General features: G+C 36.6%; 1 protein-coding gene across 2 annotated transcripts in view; it reads left to right on the top strand.

Moving 5' to 3' along the window:
• The window catches only part of PPP3R1 (protein phosphatase 3 regulatory subunit B, alpha), a 74,866-nt gene that overhangs the window by 7,292 nt on the left and 44,598 nt on the right, over window positions 1–22,976 (top strand). The window contains exon 1 of one of the 2 annotated variants that reach the window (XM_073023044.1): window positions 6,991–7,207. The exons of the other annotated variant lie outside the window; for it this stretch is intronic. The gene's annotated coding sequence lies outside the window, so the exon portion shown is untranslated. Of the gene's footprint in view, window positions 1–6,990; window positions 7,208–22,976 lie in introns of those variants that run through there. 2 annotated transcript variants of the gene reach the window in all.

The raw sequence follows: 22,976 nt of genomic DNA, 5'->3' as shown, positions 1-22,976 counted from the left end.
ACCTAGTGATTAGATATAAAGTTAGCACACTACAAATAAAACCAGGAAAGTAGGAGTGAGTTGCTGGTTAGAAGTAGTGTTAGAAGAAGGTGAGCTTGGTTTTAGATAGTTAGTTAGATAGGCTTGAGACATTATACTGTAATTATTTAACAAATGTGATAATGTACTTGGAAAATAAACAGAATAATTTTTTTTTTCTTTTTGGAGACAGGATCTTGCTATTTTGCCCAGGCTGGAGTGCAGTGGTGCGATCTCAGCTCATTGCAGCCTCCACCTCCCAGGCTTAAGCCATCCTCCCACCTCAGCCTCCCAGGTAGCTGAGACTACAGGTGCACACCACCACAGCCAGCTAATTTTTGTATTTTTTGTAGAGACAGGTTCTTGCCATGTTGCCCAGGCTGGTCTCAAACTCCTGAGCTCAAGCAATCTGACCACCTCAGCCTCCCAAAGTGCTGGGATTACAGGCGTGAACCACCAGGCCTGGCCTGGAAGTAAAATATTTGAGTCAGGGTTATAGCTGCTTGGATGTAAAGATGAAGATTAAGAAAATACTAATTGACTTGGTCATTAGAGGAATATTGATAATTTTTAAGACTAACTTCAGTCATGTCCTAGGTGATAAACATAAGATTGCAGGGGAATGTAAACTCTGTGAATGCAGAAGCCTTGTCTTTGTCTTTTCATTCTTATATTCCAGATACTTGGTATATAGTAGATGTTAAGTACTCTTTGAAGGAGGAGTGTGTGAAGTGGACTAAGGAAATAGGTGCTCATTGGACATTGAAGGCAATGAGTGTCAGTTCCTTTTTTTTTTTTTTTGAGACATTTATGAAAGACAAAGGATAATTAACCTCAGTGGTTTACAGTTGGAGTAAGTTCTTTTTTGGTAAGGGAAAGATGTGGATATTCTTGAGAATTAGAAAAGCCAGGAGAGGGAGCTATAAGAGCATAATTAATGGAATGAGCTCTAGAAAAGTTAGAAAGAAAAGGTAAAAGGAAAGGATAGACATTAAGAGAGAGAGAAAAAATCAGAGTGAAGAGAAATAGGCCATGGCAACAGATATGTTTTAATAATGGAGTTCATACCAGGTGGCCTAAATCGTCTTAGTATCTCGGGATAATTTGAGGCAAGTTAATTTGCTGAGGTTGACATTGAGGCTGAGGGAACTGGGGTGGTTTTGAGGGGTGAGGGCTGTGGAAGAGGATTGTGTTATCCAGTTTGGGGGATTGTTAGGCAGTTAACAAAGAGTAAATAAATATAACTAAATAGTAGCTAGGACTTAGGAGAAGGCAACAGTGGGTCAGTGACCTAGGAAATAAATCTAGAAAACAGGGGTTTTAACCAAAAAAGAGCTTAATACTTGGGCAGTCTTTGCTTTAGTAACTCAGATTTATTTGTTCTTCTGATCAATTTACATAGGTCTAAAAGGAATCATTTTTTGAGTTCAGCTTTTATGGAAGGGGAAACATGCAGTTTTAGATCCGTATTTTACTTTTTTTCCTAAAGTTCTAAAGATACTATATTAATATAGTCACTTAAAAATTCAAATAATATTGAAAGATTTAAAATGGAAAGTAAGTCTTCCCTGGCCACTCCTCCCCCAATATTAAGTTTCTTGTTTATATATTCTTTGAAGAATTTTTTGTGTGGGGTTTTTTTCCTTTTTTTTTTTTCCGCCTGTGGCAACATATGGATTTTATTATAATTTAGTTCTTATTTAAAAGATTGATTGTAAAAGAGCTTTAATGATATGCTACTTGTTATAAACTATGAGTAAACTCATAGTTTACTCATTACAGTCAGTTTTATTCCAAAGTTTTTAAGGGTATTTGAAATGTAAACAATGAGTCAAACAATTGATAATTCTAATTAGGTAGCAATTTTATAATGATAGAGGTTGTTATTTTAACGAGGGTCTGAACTATGACCATATTCTTAAGAAATTACTCTGGGGAAAATAACATTTTACTAGAACCTTTTTTTGTACTTATTTCTACCTAATATCTTATTACATATCACATGGATAACAAATTCTTAAAAGAGAAAATGACCTCTGAAGTGTAATGGATAAAGCATGTTTTTTAACTCAAGCCTGATTAAAATTTATTCCTCATTTTTACCTTTCCAAATAAGCCTTTTCTCCAGTAGCCCTCATCTATTCTTCCCTTTCTGAATTTTCTCCATAGACTCCCGTATGTCCTCAGTGTTTGTGAGTTGACGGTATAATTCTGGCTAATTTATAGGTCTGGTTCAGGAATAAAATTTTGATAAATGTGATCCTGGGTTTGTCTTTGGATTTTATAGTCTTGTACTATGAAATATTTAAAATGTTTGAAGATTTCTGTAGGAAATCTTTTGAAGTTTAGCACTAATAATTTAAACAATTCATAGATTCCTATACTTTTCTTCCTCATAGAGTTTTGTTTTGTTTTTTAAACATTTCTTGTAAGTAATGAAAAGAGGGCCACATTGGTAGCCCTGCTGGTATCCCCAAAAAACATTCCGGTAGATGAGATGTCACACTGACTTGTTTTTGTGGTGTTAGTAAAATCACTGGTGCGTTGGCCAGCTCTTTAAACACAAGAGTATTCATTTTTATTTTTATGTTAGAATTAGGTATGCATTTTAAAACCTAGTTACAATAGAATGAAGCATAGCAGCCTACAGAAAGGATGTTACCCTTGGCCCTTACTAGCACTGTCCACTAGTACTTTATTTTTAATCTGTCTAGATTCAGGGATGCTTTTCTTTCATATCCTCCAGAGTGTAATGCCATAAGCAAGTCCCTATTTTAGGCATGCAATAGGTTGGCATTGTCTAGTATATCTTGTAAGGCAATCTTTAATAAAAATTGGAATCTCTGGAAAAACACGTGATAATGGGTAATAAGAGAAATCTTTACTTACGTATTTGTTCATGGTGTACCTGTGTTCCCTAACAAATAGAATTTCGTGAATTATAAATTACTAACATACTCTTTCTCAAGTAAAGAGTGAGCTTATAAACAGAGGAATACTTCACCTCTGTCTCGCTCTCTGGCAGTCACGCCGCTTTTACCTTGCTTCTGGACTGTTAACATCTGTTCGTACATTTCTTGTTTTTCTTTTTCTTGCTTTTTTTTTTTTTTTTTGAGATGGAGTCTCGCTCTGTTGTCTAGGCTGGAGGGCAGTGGCACAATCTTGGCTCAGTGCAACCTCAGCCTCCCAGGTTCCAGCGATTCCTCTGCCTCAGCCTCTGAGTAGCTGGGGTTACAGGCGTGTGCCACCGCACCTGGTTAATTTTTGTATTTTTAGTAGAGACGGGTTTTCACCATGTTGGTCAGGCTAGTCTCAAACTCCTGACCTCATGATCTGCCTGCCTCAGTCTCCCAAATTGCTGAGATTACAGGCGTGAGCCACCGCGCCCGGCACATTTCTTGTTTTTCAGTCCACCACAGTTCAGTGACGTTTAATTCAGAAGACCCTAGTTATATTGGTTGTTTAAATTTTAAAGTTAAAGTTAAGTAAAAGTATAAATTCAGTTCTTCATTCACAATATCTACAAGTACACAATAGCTACATTTAGCTAGTGGCTACTGTGTTAATGTAAATAAAGAACATATCCATTATGGCAGAAATTTCCATTAGATACTGCTTGTCTACAATGATTTTGCACCTGCATGTCAATGAAACTTACTTCCATTAGTAGTAATCTTTTTTTTTTTTTTTTTGAGATGGAGTCTTACTGTGTGGGCCAGGCTGGAGTGCAGTGGCACACACTGCAACCTCCGACTTCTGTGTTCATGTGATTCTTCTGCTTCAGCCTCCTGAGTAGCTGGGATTACAGGCATGTGCCACCATGCCTGGCTAATTTTTGTATTTTTAGTAGAGACGGGATTTCACTATGTTGGTCAGGCTAGTCTCGAGCTCCTGACCTCGTAATCTGCCTGCCTCAGCCTCCCAAAGTGCTGGGATTATAGGCATGAGCCACTGTGCCCAGCCACATTGTCAGTAATCTTCTAATTACCAGCATGAGATTTGGAGTTGGGAAGATCTGAATTTAGATTCTGGCTCTGCCATTTATTAGCAATGTGACCTTGAACAAATATCATAAGCTCTCTAGACCTTATTTAGTGCAGTACATATGTATCAAAAGTGGGAATGACAACGCCTTAAATTGTAGTGACAGTATACAGTTGGCCTTCCCTACCCATAAGTTCTGGATCCATGTATTGAAAATATTTGGAAAAAAAAAATAATGAAAAATAATACAAATAAAAATTTAGTATAAATACTATTTACATTGTATTAGATATTGCAAATAATCCAGAGGTGATTTAAAGTATACAGGAGGATGTGCATAGGTTACATTCAAATACTGTGCCATTTTATATCAGGAACTTGAGCATCTGTGGAGTTTGGTTTCTAAGGGATTGGGGTGGGGAAGTGGGACCAGTTCCCAGTGGATACTGAGGGACCACTGTAGAGTGTCTGGAGATCCCATAGGAATTCATTAAATGCATTTGGTTTAACGTTTTTCTGCTTTGTAATGTTGGACCTTGTTGGGAACTCTTGAAATTCTCCTCTTTTGGCTTCTGTGACTTTTTCTACTGTTGCTAGTTGCTATTTCTACCTCTCTGACCATTTTTAGTCTGTTGCCGGCTTTTGATCTAGGTTTGGTCCAAGACTCTCTCATATATGTTTGTATTACTTTCCCGTTTAAAATTCTGGCATTATAAAGACTAAAATCTTAGCCTATAAGACTCCATAAATTCTACATCTGCTTACTTCTGTCTCTTCCACCATGTTCCTACTTGTTTTCTATGCTCTAGCCACTTGGCCTCGTGTCATTTGACCCAGTATTGTTTGCTATGTTTATTCCACCATCCGAACCTTTGCATATGCTACAGGAATGCCTCAAAAGTCCCTCAGTTAAGTGGGAGCCACACACTCCAGAGCAGGTCGGGTCATGTTCTATGTTATACTCTTTTAGTACCTTTAATGTTTCCGTTGTAGCACATAATTGATTAGTTTTGAGGTATTTGGTCGCTTTCTGTCTCCCCATGATTTAATGTGAACTCTGTGAGAATGGGCAGCTTGTCTGTCTTGTTTTTCATCTGTTAAAAGGAAACAATCTTCTTATACAAGTTCAATTTAGCAGAGTTTGAGAAAGAAAAATCTGTGTATGGGATAGCTCTGAGAATCAGAACAGATCTAAGAACTCCAACCAGCAACATGGTCAAGTAGTATTTAAAGATAGAAACTAGAACTGAAGTATAAGACAGAAGTGAGGTACAGCGCTTAATTGGTTACAGGTCATTTACCTTATTTGAGTCATTGGTTGCCTGCGATTGACTGAAGCTCGGCTGCTGTAATTGACTGAGACTCAGCTGTGTTGTAAAATTACAGCTGCTCCTTGACTTACGTTGGGGTTACATCCCGATAAACCCATTGTAAGCTGAAAATGCATTGAATACACCTAATGTACATCTTAGTCTAACCTACCTTAAATGTGCTTAGAACACTTACATTAGCCTATAGTTGGTAAAATAGATAACACAAAGCCTATTTTGTAATACTTATGTAATTTATTGAATACTGTACTGAAAGTGAAAAACAATGATTGTATGGGTACCATCGTAAAGTTGAAAATCGTAAGTCAGACCGCTTTAAGTTAGGGACCATCTGTGTACTCTTAGGTTTTCAATTGGTTTACTGAGGCAGGCTGTGGTTATGTAAGGACTCAAGTGCAGAGGCATCCTGAGGCCAAATTTAGGCTAATTTAACAACTTTTATATGCTGTCACTGCCAGCATAAGACCCTACACATTATAGAAATTCAGTAAATATTTCTTGAGTGAATGCACAAATTCCTTTTTTTTCCCTCACAGTTTCATCTGTTTCCTGTGTACTGATGATTCATTCATATTTTTCAGTCCACATTGTTCTCTTCTCCAGTTCATAATTCTGCTTACTGGATACTATTTAAATAAGGATATTTCTAAGACACCTCAAACTCAACTAAATATAACCAAAACCACATTCATTTATCTTCATATTGATGCTTCATTATTCTCTATTTTTTTCTTAATGGAGACAGTGTCTATCCATGCACTTTCACCTGGAAACCTTGTACAGTCATACCTTATCTCTTCACTACTAAGTCTTAAGGCATTTTTCAGTTGCACTTAATGTATTGTTTATTTCTGTAACACAAATTGACTTATTCTCAGTAAACAGGGAAACATAATATTCGCAGCATATTAATGCTTTGTGCCACCAAGTGGTGGTAGATGAATTCAAAATATAGTAACAGCTGAAAGCAGCAAGCTACAGAATATGGTACTGTATACTGTCCATTTAGTTCACATCCTTCCTCCGGACTGATACTGGCTATTTATCTGTGTTGGAACAGTTTATTGCACAACTCTTCTAGATCTTTATGCATTTTTTTCCTTGTTTTGATAACTTTGCTTCAAATGATCGTTATACCTTTTTCTGTTACTTTCGTTTGTACCTTTAAAAAGTCTTTTATTATGTTTATTCAGCACATCTTTATGTTAATATTTTTATTAGGATTTGTATTGTTTTTGTTAGTACTGTGGTTACAAAGTTGCATAGGTTTTAAGTGTCTCTTCCGGACTAAATTTTCCTTAAACCATGTTATTTTTAATGGGTGGTTTTAAGAACATGAGGTTTTTTTGAGGAACATAAATACCATGTTATATAGCAAACATGTCTTTTCATTTAGATCCCCCAAATGCCTCTTGAATCTGCTACGTCTTCATCCCCGTTGCCATTGACATTGTCGTGCTTTCATTTATCTCTCAGGTGGGCTATTTTGATAGCCCACATAATACTTTTTTCTTTTTGCCTGTAGTTTCTTTCTTCATTCTGCCTTAGCTATTGCCATGAGAGTTTTTCTTTGGATGAGGAAATCTTATGTCAGTGCTTTGATTTGAAAGTCAAGGCTACATCTTCCAGAATTAAAAATCTAAACTGTTTTGCATGAACTCAGACTCTGACCCTTACTTCTAGCCATCCTTATGCTGTAACTGGTTCAAACTGCTGCTTTCTCAGATGCCTAATCCTTTTTCACTTATTGGTGCCTTTGTACTCTTTCTTCTGTCGGCAACGTCTCTCCCCTTTCTCTGTCTGGCAAACGTCAAGATCCACAGTGGCATTCTGTGAAAATGTTCCCAACTCTCCCAGGCAGTTAATGGCCATTTGTAAGTAACTTTCACTGGTACCTTCCATATTTCATTATGTTTAATTGCCTGCCCTCCTAAGCTGTTGGCTCCTCAAGGGCGGTGGATGCATTTTTTTTCATCTTTGTAAATCTAATGGCTGTTGTGGTATCTGTCACTTAATGCAGAAGTGCAGTGGAGCTATGTTATATTTATCGTCTAGGACTAGGGAGACCTTTGCAAGTCCTGTGAATAAATGTTTAGAAAACCCCCAGTGTGTTAGGCACAAATGGGAGAGCTACCAGAAGGGAAAATGCTATTGATTGTAAAAGACAGCTTCTTTTATGCTTCAAAATTCTTGTTACATATGTGAGTAGACACTTGTATGTCAGGGTGTTACTTTCATTTGTAAAGGGTAAATAAACATTTTCATAAATAAAGGAAACTCAAAATTTATGAACAGTGTTTACCTTTGTTTACCTAAGCTGATTTATCATAGCCTTTTTTTGTTGTTCTGGAGATTCTAGAACACCTAGTAAAGTGTTAGTACAAGTCTACATCTTTGATATCCTTCACTTAGCAAACATAGTTTCAGGTATAAAGATGAACGAAAAAAAGATACAGCCCCAGAAACTGTGGAGGGAAATATTATAGTGAGTGCTTCAGTAGAGCTACTATAAAGTGCTAGATTTCTTCTGGCTACTCTGCTTGTGCAGTTTGAACTTAACATGTAGCAGCTGTTTTGGCATTTTATTATTCATTCTGGTCACATTACTCATGGAATTGTATAATGTCAAGTAATTGTTCAAGTGCTGAAAGAATACTGTAATTTTGTTGTTGATTACATCGCTCATCAGTAAATTTAATTTGATATTAGGAGAAGTAACATGATTTGGTAGAGCAAGACTGGGCTGTGGAATTGGAATGCCTGTTTTGGAGTACTCTAAAAAAACCCCTTATATTGGTAAAATAACCTCAAGATTGCCCGCTTCACAGTTCTTCTGAGTGTTGGTGTAGGTAATTAAGATGTTTGATAAATTGTAAAATGCTGTTTATATTTTTTTAAGAATCAGTTGAACTACTGGAAACCAGTATGTAGTATTCTTGGCAGGTCTAGGTTTCATAATCCTAATTTCTGTGCAGCCCACTATTCAGAAATGTAGTGATTAACAGTCAAGAATGTATCAGGGTATTTTTGGCTACAAGTAACAATAGCTAACTAAAAGTGACTTAAATAATAAGCAGTTTGTTATTTCACAGAATGAGAAGCTCAGAGCCAGAGAGTTACAGGGTTGGTTCAGCAGTTCAGTTTGCAAGGATAAATGAGATAATATATGTAAAGTCTCTAATAGAGTGCTCAGCATGTAAATGTTATTTCTCTCTTTTTTTTTGTATTCAGTAAATGTTAACTTTCTTTTTTCCATCCCTGTTTGTAGTCACAGAGTTAACTTTTAAGGATTACTTTCTAGATCCATTAGTTTCTACCTAAAAAAAATCTTTTGAAACTTGAGAAAGCAGTTCAGTTTCATCAAGAACATAAGCCCTGCTTACTTTAAAGCTCCTCTGCATGTCAGCAGAGGGCTGCCCCAATTTTAGACACCAACATCTGGCCAAAGAAGAGCAGGGAATGCTTCTTTATTAAGGAGCAAAATTTTCTTAAAAGTCTCATAGAAGGTTTTTCCTTCGGTCTCATTGTATTCTCAGTGGCTCTTGCATACTAGAAAAAGGCCACATTCCTTACTCTGGCATTTAAGTTTTTATAACCTGCCCCTAGATTACTTTCCATCACCGGAGTCTAGGCCATATGATAGTAAAAACAACCTCATTGCCATTTTATTAGGTACTCTGAATGAGGGTCCCAGATTACTGATGGGATTTTAAATAGTAAAAACTATATCTGGCTTCTGATGTTATACTGACCTCTTCCCTCACCAGTACATAGCTATCCCCTCATGTTGTCATTCTCCTCACCAAAATAATCTGTCTAGTTACTATAACCAAAATTCTGCTTCCTTTCTGAAGGTTGTCATCTCCCCTGAAGCTCTTTCAGGTGGAGCATAGCTGTTCATTTTAGGTTAGGAGTAATTAGGAGTTGTTGGCATTGTTTTAGATCATGAGTTGGAAAACTTTTTCTGCAAAGGACCAGATAATAGATATTTTAGGCTTGTGAGCCATACAGTCTGTTGCAGCATTTCAATTCTGCCATTGTAGTGTGAAGCAGCTGTAGTCAGTACATAAATGAATGAGCATGGCAGTATGCCAATAAAACTTTACAAACGCAGGTGACACAGTTTCTTAATATATGATACCAAAACCATTTTCTTTCATTGAAAGAAATGAAAGAAAAAGAAGATAAATTGTATATCATCAAAATTAACAAATCTAAGCTTCAAAGGACAGGAAAATAAGACAATGCTCAGAAAGGGGGAGTTTCTCAAAATCATATCTGATAAGAAACTTCTATTCAGGATATATAAATAATTCTTGTAACTCAGCAATAAAAAGACAAATAACTCAATTTAAAAATGGGCAAGGGTTCTGAGTAGATATTTCTCCAGAGAAGATATGCAGATGTCAGTAGTGCATGAAAAGATGCTCAACATCATTAGTCATTAGAGAATTGCAAATCAAAATGTCAGCAAGATAACACTTCACACCCACTAGGATAGTTATAATCAAAAAAGACTGATAAGTATTGTCAAGGATGTAGAGAAATTGGAACCCTCAAACCTTGCTGGTGGGAATGTACATGTTTATAACTGCATTAGAAAATAATTCCTCAAAATGTCAAACGTAGAGTTACCATATGACCTAGTAATTCCATTCCTAGGTGTATACCTAAAAGAAATGAAACATGTGAAATGAAGTGAAAAACTTGGACATGAATGTTCATAATAATGTTGTTCATAATGGTCAAAAATGGAAACAGTCCAAATGTCTGTTAACTGATGAATAGATAAATATGGTATGTCTGTACGAACGAAATGTTCACCAGTATAAAGAAGTATGTTGATACTTGTTACAACACATTAAATTAACGTTGAAAATACTCCACTAAGTAGTCATAAAAGATCATATATTGTATAATTTCATTTGTATTTAATATCCAGAATAGGCAAATATGTGGAGTCAGAATTTGTGATTACTTAGGGCTGACTTGAACTTAGCTTGAGTTCAAATTTGGTCTCTACCACTACCAGCTGCGTGACCTTGTGGTTACTTAGGGCTGGCCCGCAGGGGAGTTGGGGAATGACTGCCAGTAGATACAGGCTTTTGGGGGTAATAAATATGCTCTAAATTTGATTGTGGTGTGATGGTTGCATAATGGTATGAATGTACTAAAACTATTGAGTTGTATACTTTAGATGGATGGTTTGTATAGTATATAAATTATATCTCAATAGAGCTGTAATAAAAACAAAACAGGTGGTAGGCTTATTGACCTAGGGCCAAAACTTGCTGACCCATAATAGATTTTTCTTCATTTTCCTGCTAAGCCATTTATCTGTTCTCATTGCTAACTCAAATCTTTCTCGTTACTCAATTTTTCATTCAGAATTTAAGTACCTGTCTCACATTTCCGTCTGTGTTCCACCATCACTTTACATCTTTATGGACATTCTAGCTTTAGTGTTTGTTGACCACCTCCATTTTACTAACCTTTAGTTTTCTCTCTACTTCAGCTATTTCCTGTGGCCGTAGTCAATATGGTTTCTTACCATTATCCGAACTGTCCCATTGCCAGGACTTTATTTCTGGTTTTGAGATTACTTTCTCAGTTATAATTATTGAAAATGCCATACATATATAATTTTCTGGTTTTTGAGGTTATTATATGTGTTTTTAAGTTAGAAAGTAGTACCAAATTATTGTTGCTACCTGCAAGAAGTTGTTGGAAAGTTTCCATGTAATAGTATTTCACATTTTTCATCCATTTACTCCTCTGTCTTCACCTATCTGACACCCTCTCACTGTCATGTTTCTGCGATTGTGACTGCTGTTTTAGATATATGGAAGACATTTAAAATTGCTCTGCCAGTGTGAGTTGGCAGTTTAACAAACCACTTGCATTTAAGTGTTCTAAGATGAGAAGAAAATGGCTGCAATAACTTCTTGCTCCTCTTGTATAATCCAGAAAGGCTGTGGCTTTATATGTTGATAAGAATGTTACAGGATTTATATTAGCTTGAATTCAAATTTGGTCTCTACCACTACCAGCTGCGTGACCTTGTGCAAGCTGCTTAAGCTTCTTTTTTTTTTTTGCGCAACTCGTCTTGCTCTGTTCTCGAGGCTGGAGTGCAGTGGCACAATCTCGGCTCACTGCAAGCTCTGCCTCCCAGGTTCACGCCATTCTTCTGCCTCAGCCTCCCTGAGTAGCGGCTGGGACTACAGGCGCCCACCACCACGCCCAGCTAATTTTTTTGTATTTTTAGTAGAGACGGGTTTCACCGTGTTAGCCAGGATAGTCTTGATCTCTTGACCCCGTAATTCGCTCGCCTCGGCCTCCCAAAATGCTGGGATTACAGGCGTGAGCCTCTGCGCCCAGCTTTAAGCTTCTTGATAACCTCTACCCAGGGGATTGTTTGGGAGGATAAATGAGATAATGTATGTAAAGTCTTTAATAGAGTGCTCAGCATGTAAATGTTATTTCTCTGTTTTTTTGTATTCAGTAAATTTTATCTTTCTTTTTTCCATCCCTATTTGTAGTCACAGAGTTAACTTTTAAGGATTACTTTCTAGATCCATTAGTTTCTACCTAAAAAAAATATCTTTTGAAACTTGAGAAAGCAACATTTATTCTGTGTTCAGTTTGAAAAACGTCATTGCAGTGTAAATTAGTTTATCTGAGGTATCTGAAGTATTTTAGAACTTAAAGAGGCCGGGCGGGCGCGGTGGCTCAAGCCTGTAATCCCAGCACTGTGGGAGGCCGAGACAGGCGGATCACGAGGTCAGGAGATCGAGACCATCCTGGCTAACACGGTGAAACCCCGTCTCTACTACACTCCAGCCTGGGCGACAGAGCCAGACTCCGTCTCAAAAAAAAAAAAAAAAACTTAAAAAAAAAGAACTTAAAGAATAGTAGAAAAGAAATTCCATGTTTAGAAGAAAACCAGAAGAAAAGAGCCATCAGATTTTAGGTGTTGATTTTGAATATTTAGATTTATTAATTGATTGCTTACAGTGTACTAAGCAATTTGTAAAATATTATTTTTACCTTTTTGGACATAATACTCAGTCTTTTGAGAATTTGCCTAAATGTTGGAGGTCTCATTCCTAGAAATAGAAAATTGTGGTTGGCATGCAGAGAAGATCCACTTGCAAGTGGACTATAAAACTAAAACTCCAGTTGTTTTGGAGTCAATATATTTTCCCAAAGAAATAAAAGGGATTTACTTAATAAGTACTTATAAAAACATTTAATAATAATTCAAAACTATTTATTATTTTCTCTGTATCATGAACTGAAGAGTAAATAAAATACACAGGTTCTTTGCTGTCATGGAGCTTGCAGTGTAGTGAGTTAATGAGAAACTGATGCCATGTGTGGAAACATCTCTTTGCATTTAATTTAGGTGTTAAGATAGAATCCTGTCTCATCCATAGCCAAAGTAATTGTGTGGTTACTGAGAAAATATTTTTCTATAAGAGGGAGACTCAGAATAATGTGGTCTGCTTTTGTGTGAATAAGAAAAAAGAAAGAAGTAAATAAGAAAGTATTTGTGATTGTGTATTATAGTAGATTATAGTAGATAGTAGCCTGGCCAGGATATCTTTGTGATATGTATTATAGGATAATATAGATTATTATAGAAATACAATAGAGACCAGACGTGGTGGCTCAAGCCTGTAATCCCAGCATTTTGGAAGGCTGAGGCGGGTGGATCACCTGAGATCGGATGTTGGAGACCAGCCTGGCCAACATGGCAAAACCCTGTCTCTATTGAAAATACAAAAATTAGCTGGGCATGGTGGTGCATGCCTGTAATCCCAGCTACTCGAGAGCCTGAGGCAGGAGATTTGCTTGAACCTGTGAGGTGGAGACTGCAGTGAGCTGAGATTGCGCCACTGCACTCCAGCCTGGGTGACAGAGCGAGACTCTGTCTCAAAAAAAAAAAAAAAAAAACCACTATAATAGAATATTAAGACAAATAGAGTAGATCCATAGTCCACTGGTTCTGTGTCTGTATGGATTTTCTTTTTCTTTGATAAATTTCTCTTTCAATTCTTTACATGTTCATACTCCCTAAGGGCAAAATCTAAATACTTTTTTTTTTTTTTGGAGACAGAGTCTTACTCTGTTGCCCAGGCTGGAGTGCAGTGATGTGATCTTGGCTCACTGCAACCTCCACCTCCCAGGTTCAAGTGATTCTCCTGCCTCAGCCTCCTGAGTGGCTGGGATTACAGATGCTTGCCGTCACGCCCAGCTAATTTTTGTATTATTATTATTATTATTTTTAGTAGTTATGGGGTATTGCTATGTTGTCCAGGCTGGTCTTGAACTCCTGACCTCAGGTGATCCACCTGCCTTGGCTTCCCAAAGTGCTGGGATTACAGGCATGAGCCACGGCGCCCGGCCTAAATAAAATCTTAAGGTTAGATTGGAAGTTTTCAGAGTGGTTCATGGATACTTGGGGATCCCCAAGACACTTTCTAGGGAGCACATGAGATCAAAATTGTTTTCATAATAACACTAAAACATGACTTGTCTTTACTGTGTTTCTATTTGTACTGATGGTGCAAAAGCAATCATTAGTAAAACTTGATGGTACCTTAGCATGAATCGAAACAGGAGCACCCTACTTTACTAGAAGTTGTATTCTTTATTACTGTATACTTGCAGTTTTAAAAAACACCACTTTTGCTTAAGAATATCACTGATAAAGCACTATTTTGTTAAATCTCAACCAGTAACTACACATATTTTAAATATTCTCTATGATAAAATAAAAGTGTAAAGCACTACTTGTACATATGAAATCGTAATCGTAGTTTTGAGGAAAAACAAGCACTTGTGTGATTTATAAGCTGAACTAGCTGCTTTATTTCGTAGACTACCAAAACTGCTAGTGAGAACAACTAATAAAATCTATTATTCACACTTGAGTGTTTGGCACACATTTTCTCAAAAATAAACAAGCCTGTGTCACTCAAAGAAAAAACTGACGTACATGAAACGGGGAAAAAAAAGAAAACTTCAGCTAAAAAATAGAAGACATAGAAAAACCAAATAGTAATTTTAGAACTGAAAAATATAATAACCAATACAATAGCCCAGTGAGTAGGCTTAATAGCAAACAGACTGAGGAAAGGTCAGTGAACTAGCAGGCAGAAGTAGTTACCCAATCTGAACAACAGAAAACAGACTGAAAAAAAAAAAAAAAAAAAACCATGTACAGAACCTCAGGGAACCATGAGACTATAAAAAGATGTAACCCTTGTGTCGTTGGAGTCACAGAGGGAGAGGAAGAGAGAGGGCAGGATTGAAGAAGTGATTAAGGAAATAATGGCTGAAAATATTGCGAATTTGGCAAAAGACCCTAAGTTTTAAAAAGCCAAGTGAATGTTCAACAGGACAAGCCCTGTAGACATCCAGACCAAGACATCTCAAAGTCAAACTTATAAAAACAAGAGAAGTCTTTAAATGAGCACAAGAGAAATTACACTTCATGTAGATGGGGAAAACAGTTCAAATGATAGCAGTTTTCTCATCAGAAACCATAGAGGCCAGAAGGAAATTTCACATTTTTCAAGTGCTGAAAGAAAAGGACTGTCAACTCAGAAACCTGTATCTAGAGAAGACATCCTTCTGGAATGAAAGGGAAATCAAGACATTCTCATATGAAGGAAAACTAAGAAAATATGTCACACCAGCAGACTTACCCTAGAAAGATAACAAAAGACATTCTGAAAACAGAAGGGGTATGATAAAAGAATCTTGGAACATCAGGAAAGAGGAAGGAACAATTCAAAGTGTGAAAGTATGGGTAAATACAATAGACATTCTCCTTTTGGGTTTTTAAATTATGTTTGAGTGTGGAAGCAAAAATTACAACACTGATGTGGTTCTAAAGGTATGTAGAGGAAATATTTAAGATAGCTGTGAGCAGGGGGAGGGTAAAATGATGAACTAAGAAGATAGTGAAAAGTTATCTGTATAATGTACATAGAGCAACCGCTAAGAGAGCTCTAGAGATACATGCAGAAGCATTATAGATAAATCAAAATGGAATTTAAAAAAAGTTTAACCCACCAGGAGACAGGATAAAGAAAACAGAAATGAAGGCTGGGCATGGTGACTTACAACTGTAATCCCAGCACTTGGGAAGGTTGAGGCATGTGGATTGCCTGAGCTCAGGAGTTTGAGACCAGTCTGGGCAACATGGTGAAACCTGTCTCAACCAAAAATACAAAAAATTAGCTGGGCATGGTGGCGAGTGCTTGTGGTCCATGCTACTCAGGAGACTGAGGTGGGGGCATCGCTTAAACCTGGGAGGTGGAGGATGCAGTGAGCCAAGATTGTGCCACTACACTCCAGAGTGAGAGCCTGTTTCCAAATATATGTATGTATACACACACACACACACACACATCCCCCAATTAAACATATTGGCAGAATGAATTAAAGATATTACCCAATCATAAGATTTCTGTAAGAAATGTACTTTAAATATAACAATATAGGCATGTTAAAAGTGAAAGGAAGGAGAAAGATTTATCATGCAAACATTAATCCAAAGAAAGCAGGTATGGTTATATTTAATATTAGATAAAGTAGACCTCATAACAAAGCAATTACCAGAGAAAGTGACTAGGCATTGTATAATGATAAAAGGGTTAATCCACTAAGAAGACATAGCAGTTTTAAATGTGTTAACAGTAGAACTGCAGAATACATGAAGAAAGACTGATGGAACTGAAAAGAGAAATAGACAAGTCCAGAATTATAGTTGGAGACGTCAACACCTATTTCTCAGCAAATGATGGAATAACCAAGCAAGAAAATACAGCAAGGGGGATATAGAAAGATACTCAACAAGGTAATCATCCAGTACTATCTAATTTATAGAATGCTTCATCTTTTCAAGTGACCAGAGAACATATAGCAAGGAAAGTTATGTCCTGGGCCATAAAAGTAAACCTCGGCTGGGCATGGTGATTCATGCTTATAATCCTAAATGCTTGGGGAGGCTAAGGCGGGAGGATTGCATGAGGCCAGGAGTTTGAGACGAGCCTGGGCAATGTAAAAAGACTCAGTCTCCATGAAAAAAAAAAAAATAGCTGAGCACGATGGCATTTGCCTGTAGTTGAGTGGCTGAGGTGGAAGAGGATCACTGGAGCCCAGGAGTTCAAGGCTGCAGTAAGCCATGTCATGCCACTACACTCAAGCCTGAGCAATAGGGAGACCCTGTCTCAGAAAACCCCCCCAAAAACATAAACATACATTTTAAGGAATTGAAATCAAATGTGTTCTACCAAAGTGGAATCAAACTAGAAATCAATAATAGATAACTGGAAAATCTCTAAACACTTCCCAATAATCTATGAGTGAAAGAGGAAGTCTCAAGGGAAATTTAAAAAAATACATTGAACTTCACGAAAATAAGAATACAGCATACCAAAAGTTGTGGGATACAACTAAAGCGGTCCAGAGAGGGAAATTTATAGCACTAAATGCACACAATTGAGAAAAAGAAAAGAAAAACCCCTCAAATCAGTAATCTAAGCTCCCACTTCAAGAACCTAGAAAAAAAGATGAGAAAAATCTACCTGAAGTGAGCAGAAGGAAGGAAATAGTAAATGAAATGAAAAAACAAAAACAATAGAGAAAAACCTTTGAAACAAAAAGCTCATTCTGGTCGAGCGCGGTGGCTCAAGCCTGTAATCCCAGCACTTTGGGAGGCCAAGGCGGGCAGATCACGAGGTCAGGAGATTGAGACCATCCTGGCTAACACGGTGAAACCCCGTCTCTACTAAAAATACAAAAAAATTAGCCAGGCATGGTGGCAGTCGCATGTAGTCTCAGCTCCTCGGGAGGCTGAGGCAGGAGAATGGCATGAACCCACGAGGCGGAGCTTGCAGTGAGCCTAGATCGCGCCACTGCATCCAGGCTGGGCGACAGAGCAAGACTCCATCTCAAAAAAAAAGCTCATTCTTCAAAAACATAAATAAGACTGACAAGTAATAAGACAGAAATTACCATTATAAGGAATGAAATAGGGGACATCACTGTAGACCCTGCAGATGTGAAAAAAGATAAGGGGTTACTATAACTAATTCTATACACATAAATTTGACAGCTTTGAAGTAATGAACCAGTTCCTTAAACACAAACTATCACGCTTCTTCCAGTGTGAAATAGAATTTGAGTAGCCCTGTTTCCTTGATACCAAAATCCAAAAAAGATAACTATGGATCAACATCCTCATGTCAGTGTAGATGCAGAAACCTTTAAAACATTAACAAATAGAGTTAATGCTTTTAAAAGATTATACACCATAATCAGTTATAGTTGTTTTATGGGTGCAAAGCTGCTTCACTGTTTGAAACTTAGTCTGTATAGTTATATTAACAGGCTAAAGAATAAAACCCAAGACAAAACAAAAACTTAGAAAAATGTAGAGGGAAATGTTCTCAGTTGAATAAAGAACATCTGTGAAAACCTACAGCTGACATTATACTTAATGGCAAAAGACTGAGTACTTTCTCTGTAAGATCTGTAACAAAGCAAGGATTTCTGCTCTTTTCAGCATAGTGCTGAAAGTTCTAGCCAGTGCAGTAAGGCAGGAAAAGAATATAAAGGCATACAGATTGGAAAGAAGAAAAACAGATCCTATTTGCAGATAGTATGACTATCTACATAGAAAAATTTCAGGAAATCTACAAAAAATAACTTACAGTACTAATGAATAAGTTCAGCGAAATTGTGCACAATACAAGATAAACACAAAAATAGTGGTTAACATTAAATAGTAGAAGGAAAAACAGGAGTGGGGGTAATGTAGGTGTCATTTAATGGGAAATATGTTTTAACTGTCAAAGTGAGTAATAGGATCTTTAAAATAGTTAACATATATTATGTGCCTTCAAACATTTGCTGGATGGATTCAAACAAGTTATAGATTGTAATTATGGCAGCGTTTATCAGACTAGAAATTTTTAGGGTTTTTTTTCCCCTCCTCCTAAAATCATTAAAGAAGCTTGGATCTGTCATTGGTATGATTGGTTTTTATCTCCTGTTTCTGTCTTTTGATCTTTTCACTCCCTGTCCCTGACATTCATGCATCCATGGTTTTATGCCTTTTGCTTTGTATTTCTTAAGAAGAGGGAGAATCTGTTCTAGAACAGTTACTAAGATGGTCAGTGACTTTACCCTAGAAAAAACTAATTTCATTATAATAATTACATTAATTGTGCAGTGATCAAGCTGTCTTTCAGCAGGTAAAGACATTTGGAATGATTCCTAAAGTAACTTTCTTCAAGTTCATGTTATTCAACATTTAAAAAAATTCTATTACGGTTGTCAGTTTTGGGATCCGAAATCAGTAGGAATCAGGAAAATATTATCTAAAAAATTTTTCTGGCGAAGAAATGAAAAAAACTTGGTTTTCTTTGGTTTAGAGTTGCTTTGATCTTAAAGTGACAAGGTTGGAAAGAATAAAAATAAATTTTATGGATACATTCCGTAAAGCTTTGAATATTTCAGAGGATATGCAGTCAGAATATTTAGACATTTATCTTTATCTAGTAGACTTTAAGAGATGACAACATTTCCTTATTTGGTTGTAGACTCTTTGTGAACTATAAATATTACTTCAGTATTAGAGTACTGTTTGCTTATTTAAAATGTATGCAGATCCAAATGCTTAATACTCATTATGAAAAGTGAGCATCAAAAGGAAAGAGAAAATATAAAGTGCTCTAATAACTGGACTTTTAAGAATTCGGGTCTTCTAATGCCCTTAATCTAACCTTGTACTTCAGCGCTTGATGCTTAAATAGGACTTAAACTGTTCCAGACTTTTACCATGCACCTAATCAAATTCTTCCTTTAAAGTAAATTTAGGACAATGTTAAATCTGGCAAAGAATATCAAAAGGTAATAAGACAGTTGGTGCCTTCATGGAGTTTAAAATCAGGGAAGGAGAGACTAAGGGATGAATTATAAATGTCAAGATTACTGTAAGTGTAAGTAATTTTTGGTTTCTCATGATTCTGTAAGATTAATCTGGAAAATGTTATTTGCTATGAATACATTATTTTGAAATGTGTGTCTTATAAAAATAAATTCATATAGTTTGAATTTTGAATAATATGACAGCTGTGAAACTTTATTATTTTAAAGAAAGTGATGAGATTGTTTCTTCACCGGAGACTTAAATTATGTATTAAGCAATTCCATTATATTTGGTACTAAGGTCCTTAATATATTGAGTTATAAAAATCAGCTTTATTGAGGTATAACTTACCTATGATAAAAACTAGTTTTAAGTATATAGTTAATGTGCCTTGATAAATGTATATAGTTTTGTAATCACCACAGACAAGATGTAGAATAGGTCTATCACCCTGAAATGTTACCTGGTACCTTTTTCATTCACTCCCTGCTCTCCCCCTCTACCCCAAAAACCCCTGAACTTTCAGTTACTGTAGTTTGTTTTTTGTAGTATTTATAAATGGAACCATACAGCACATAGCTTTTTGTGTCTGGTTTCTTTCACTTAGCATATTGCTTTTGAGATTCATTATGTTATTGGGTGTATTAGTAGTCTTTTCCCATTCATTACTGAATAGTACTCTGTTGTCTGGATATAACAGTGTATCTGTTCACCAGTTGAAGACATTTAGGTTGTTTCCAGATTGGTCTATTAAGAATAAAGCTGAATAAAGCTGCTGTGGACATGTGAGTACAAATTTTTGTGTGGACATGTTTTCATTTCCGGTTACGCTAAGAGTCCTGTTTTCTGAAATGGCAGTACAGTTTTGAGTTCTCACTAGCAAGATATAAAATTTTCATTTGCTCTGCATCTTCACCAACACTTTGGTATGTCAATGTTTTTACTTTTAGCCACATACACTGTAAGTTTGGTTATTAGTTTTCTGTTGCTGTGTAACAAATTCTCATAAACATAGTAGTTTAAAACAGCACTCATTTATTATTTCATAGTTCCGTAAATCAGAAGCTCACCACTGCATGACTGGGTTCTCTTCAGAGTATCACAAGACTGAAATCAAGGTGCCAGCCAGACCAAGTTCTCCTCTGGGGGTTCTGGGGAGGTGTGCTTTCCAAGCTGTTCACATTATTGGCGGAATTCAGCTCTTTGCCCTTGTGAGATTGAGCACTCTGTTTCCTTGCTCCTGTTCACTAGAGGTCACTCTCATCCCTGTCAGGCTGCCTGCATTCAATGCCATGTGGCCCCTCCACTTCCCTTGTGTTGAATTCCTCTCCTGCTTTGACTCTTTCATTTTCACCTTCTTAGACCACACAAGGAAAACTGCTTTTAAAGGGCTCTTACGGGTCAGGGCCACCTGGATAAATCTTATCCAGAGGTGGTTGATTTGGGACCTTAATTACATGTGCAAAATCCTTCTGCAGCAGTAACTAGATTAGTGTTTGATTTAGTAATTGGGAGAAAATGTATGTATACAAGGGATTCAGAATTTCAAAGGGCTAAGAATTTTGTTCACCACATAATCATTTATTCCACATCTTCAGTAACACTTTGTATGTCCATTTTAAAATTATAGACATAATGCTAGTTGCCTGTATAGTAATATCTCACTTTGGTTTTAACTTGCCTTTTTCTAATGTCTAGTGATATTAAATGTGTTTTCATGTGTTTATTTGATGTTAATCATATCTTTTGTTGTAAAATATCTGTTCAAATCTTTGTGTCTTTTTTTTTTAATTGCATATTGCTGTTTAGTAGTTGTAGCATCATTTGTTGCAAAGATTTTTTCCCCCCATTTAATTACCTGGAAACCTTTCTTGAAAATTGTGTGTGTGTGTTTAGTTTATTCTGTCCAATTGATCTTTGTCTGTTCTTACACCAGTACTACTCTTTTGATGACTAGCTTTATAACTTTTTTTTTTTTTTCCCCCCCTGAGACGAGTTTGCTCTGCCGTCCAGGCTGGAGTGCAGTGGCACGATTTCGGCTCACTGCAACCTCTGCTTCCAAGGTTCAAGTAATTCTGCCTCAGCCTCCTGAGTAGCTGGGATGGCAGGTGCCTGCCACCATGCCTGGCTAATTTTTTTTATTTTCAGTAGAGACAGCATTTCACCATGTTGGCCAGGCTGGTTTCAAACTCCTGACCTCAAGTGATCCACCCGCCTCCGCCTCCCAAAGTGCTGGGATTACAGGCGAGAGCCACTGCACCCAGCCCTTTATAACGCTTTAAGTCAGATATTGTAAGTCCTTCACCATTGTTCTTCTTTTTCATTCAGATCCGTTGGCTCTTAGGTTCTTTGCATCTCCATATGGATTTCAGAATTAGTTTATTGATTTCTGTAAAATATTCTGCTGGGATTTTTATTGGGATTGTCTTCTATATGCAGATCATTATGGGAAGAATTGCCATCTTAACAACATTGAGCCTTCTCATCTATTAACAAATATAGCTGGGTTTTCTAGATCTTTCTCAGCTATGTCTTATAGTCTTCTCCCTGCACATCTCTTATTAACTATTTTTAAGTATTTTGTATTTTGATGATTTTGTAAATGGAAGTGTATTCTGAATTTCGTTTTCCATTTGTTTCCAGAACATGAAATATATTTAACTTTTGTATATTGACCTTTTATCTTGCCATCCTGCTTAATTCATTTATTAGCTTTGATAGCTTTTTAGTAATTTGCTTAGGATTTATGTACATACACAATTATGTCATCTGCAACTAAAGGCAATTTATTCCTTTTCAATCTGTATACCTTTTGTTTCTTTTGTCTTGCCTTTTGTATTTGTGCAGATGTCTTTATCTTGTTCTAATCTTAGGGAGAATCTTATTACATATAACACTTTTTGAAGAATTTTTGTAGATAACCTTTTATAGATTGAGAAATATTCCTAGTTTGCTGAGTTACTCTTGTTTTATCAAAAATGGGTGTTGGAATTTGTCAGATGCTTTTATTGTATCTGTTTGGTTGACCGTGTGGTTTTTTTCTTTTTTCTCTGTTAATGTTGTGAATCACATTAGTTTTGAATATTAAACCAACCTTCCATTGCTGGAATAATCCTCAGTTGGTCATGATGTTTATTTTTGGATTCAATTTGCTAAGATGTTCTGAAGGTTTTTTACATTATTGGTCATAGAGAAAATTAGATGTAGTTTTCTTTTTTTTTGTTGTTTTTTGTTTTGAGACAGATCTTGCACTGTTGACTAGGCTGGAGTGTGGTGGCGTGATCTCAGCTCACTGCAACTTCCACCTCCCAGGTTCAAGCGATTCTTCGGCCTCAGCATCCTGAGTAGCTGGGATTGTACAGATGCCTACCATCATGCTCAGCTAATTTTTGTATTCTTTGTAGAGACGGGTTTCACCATGTTGGCCAAGCTGGTCTTGAACTCCTGACCTTAAGTGATACTTCTGCCTCGGCCCCCCAAGTGTTAGGATTATAGATGTGAGCTACTATGCCCGGCCATAGTTTTCTTTTTTTGTGATATTATCTGATTTTGGCATCACAGTAATGCTGGCTTCATAAAATGAGTTCAGGACAGTACCCTTCCTTTCTGCTTTCTGAAAGGATTTGTGTAGGATTGGTATGTTTTTGGACTTCATCTTTCTGATGAATTGGCTCTTTCTAGCATTATGAAATGTA

Source organism: Chlorocebus sabaeus, chromosome 14, assembly GCF_047675955.1.
Source record: "Chlorocebus sabaeus isolate Y175 chromosome 14, mChlSab1.0.hap1, whole genome shotgun sequence".
NCBI lineage: Eukaryota > Metazoa > Chordata > Mammalia > Primates > Cercopithecidae > Chlorocebus > Chlorocebus sabaeus.
The sequence above is the reverse complement of the archived record's forward strand: the minus strand, read 5'-3'. Positions and strand labels throughout refer to the sequence as shown.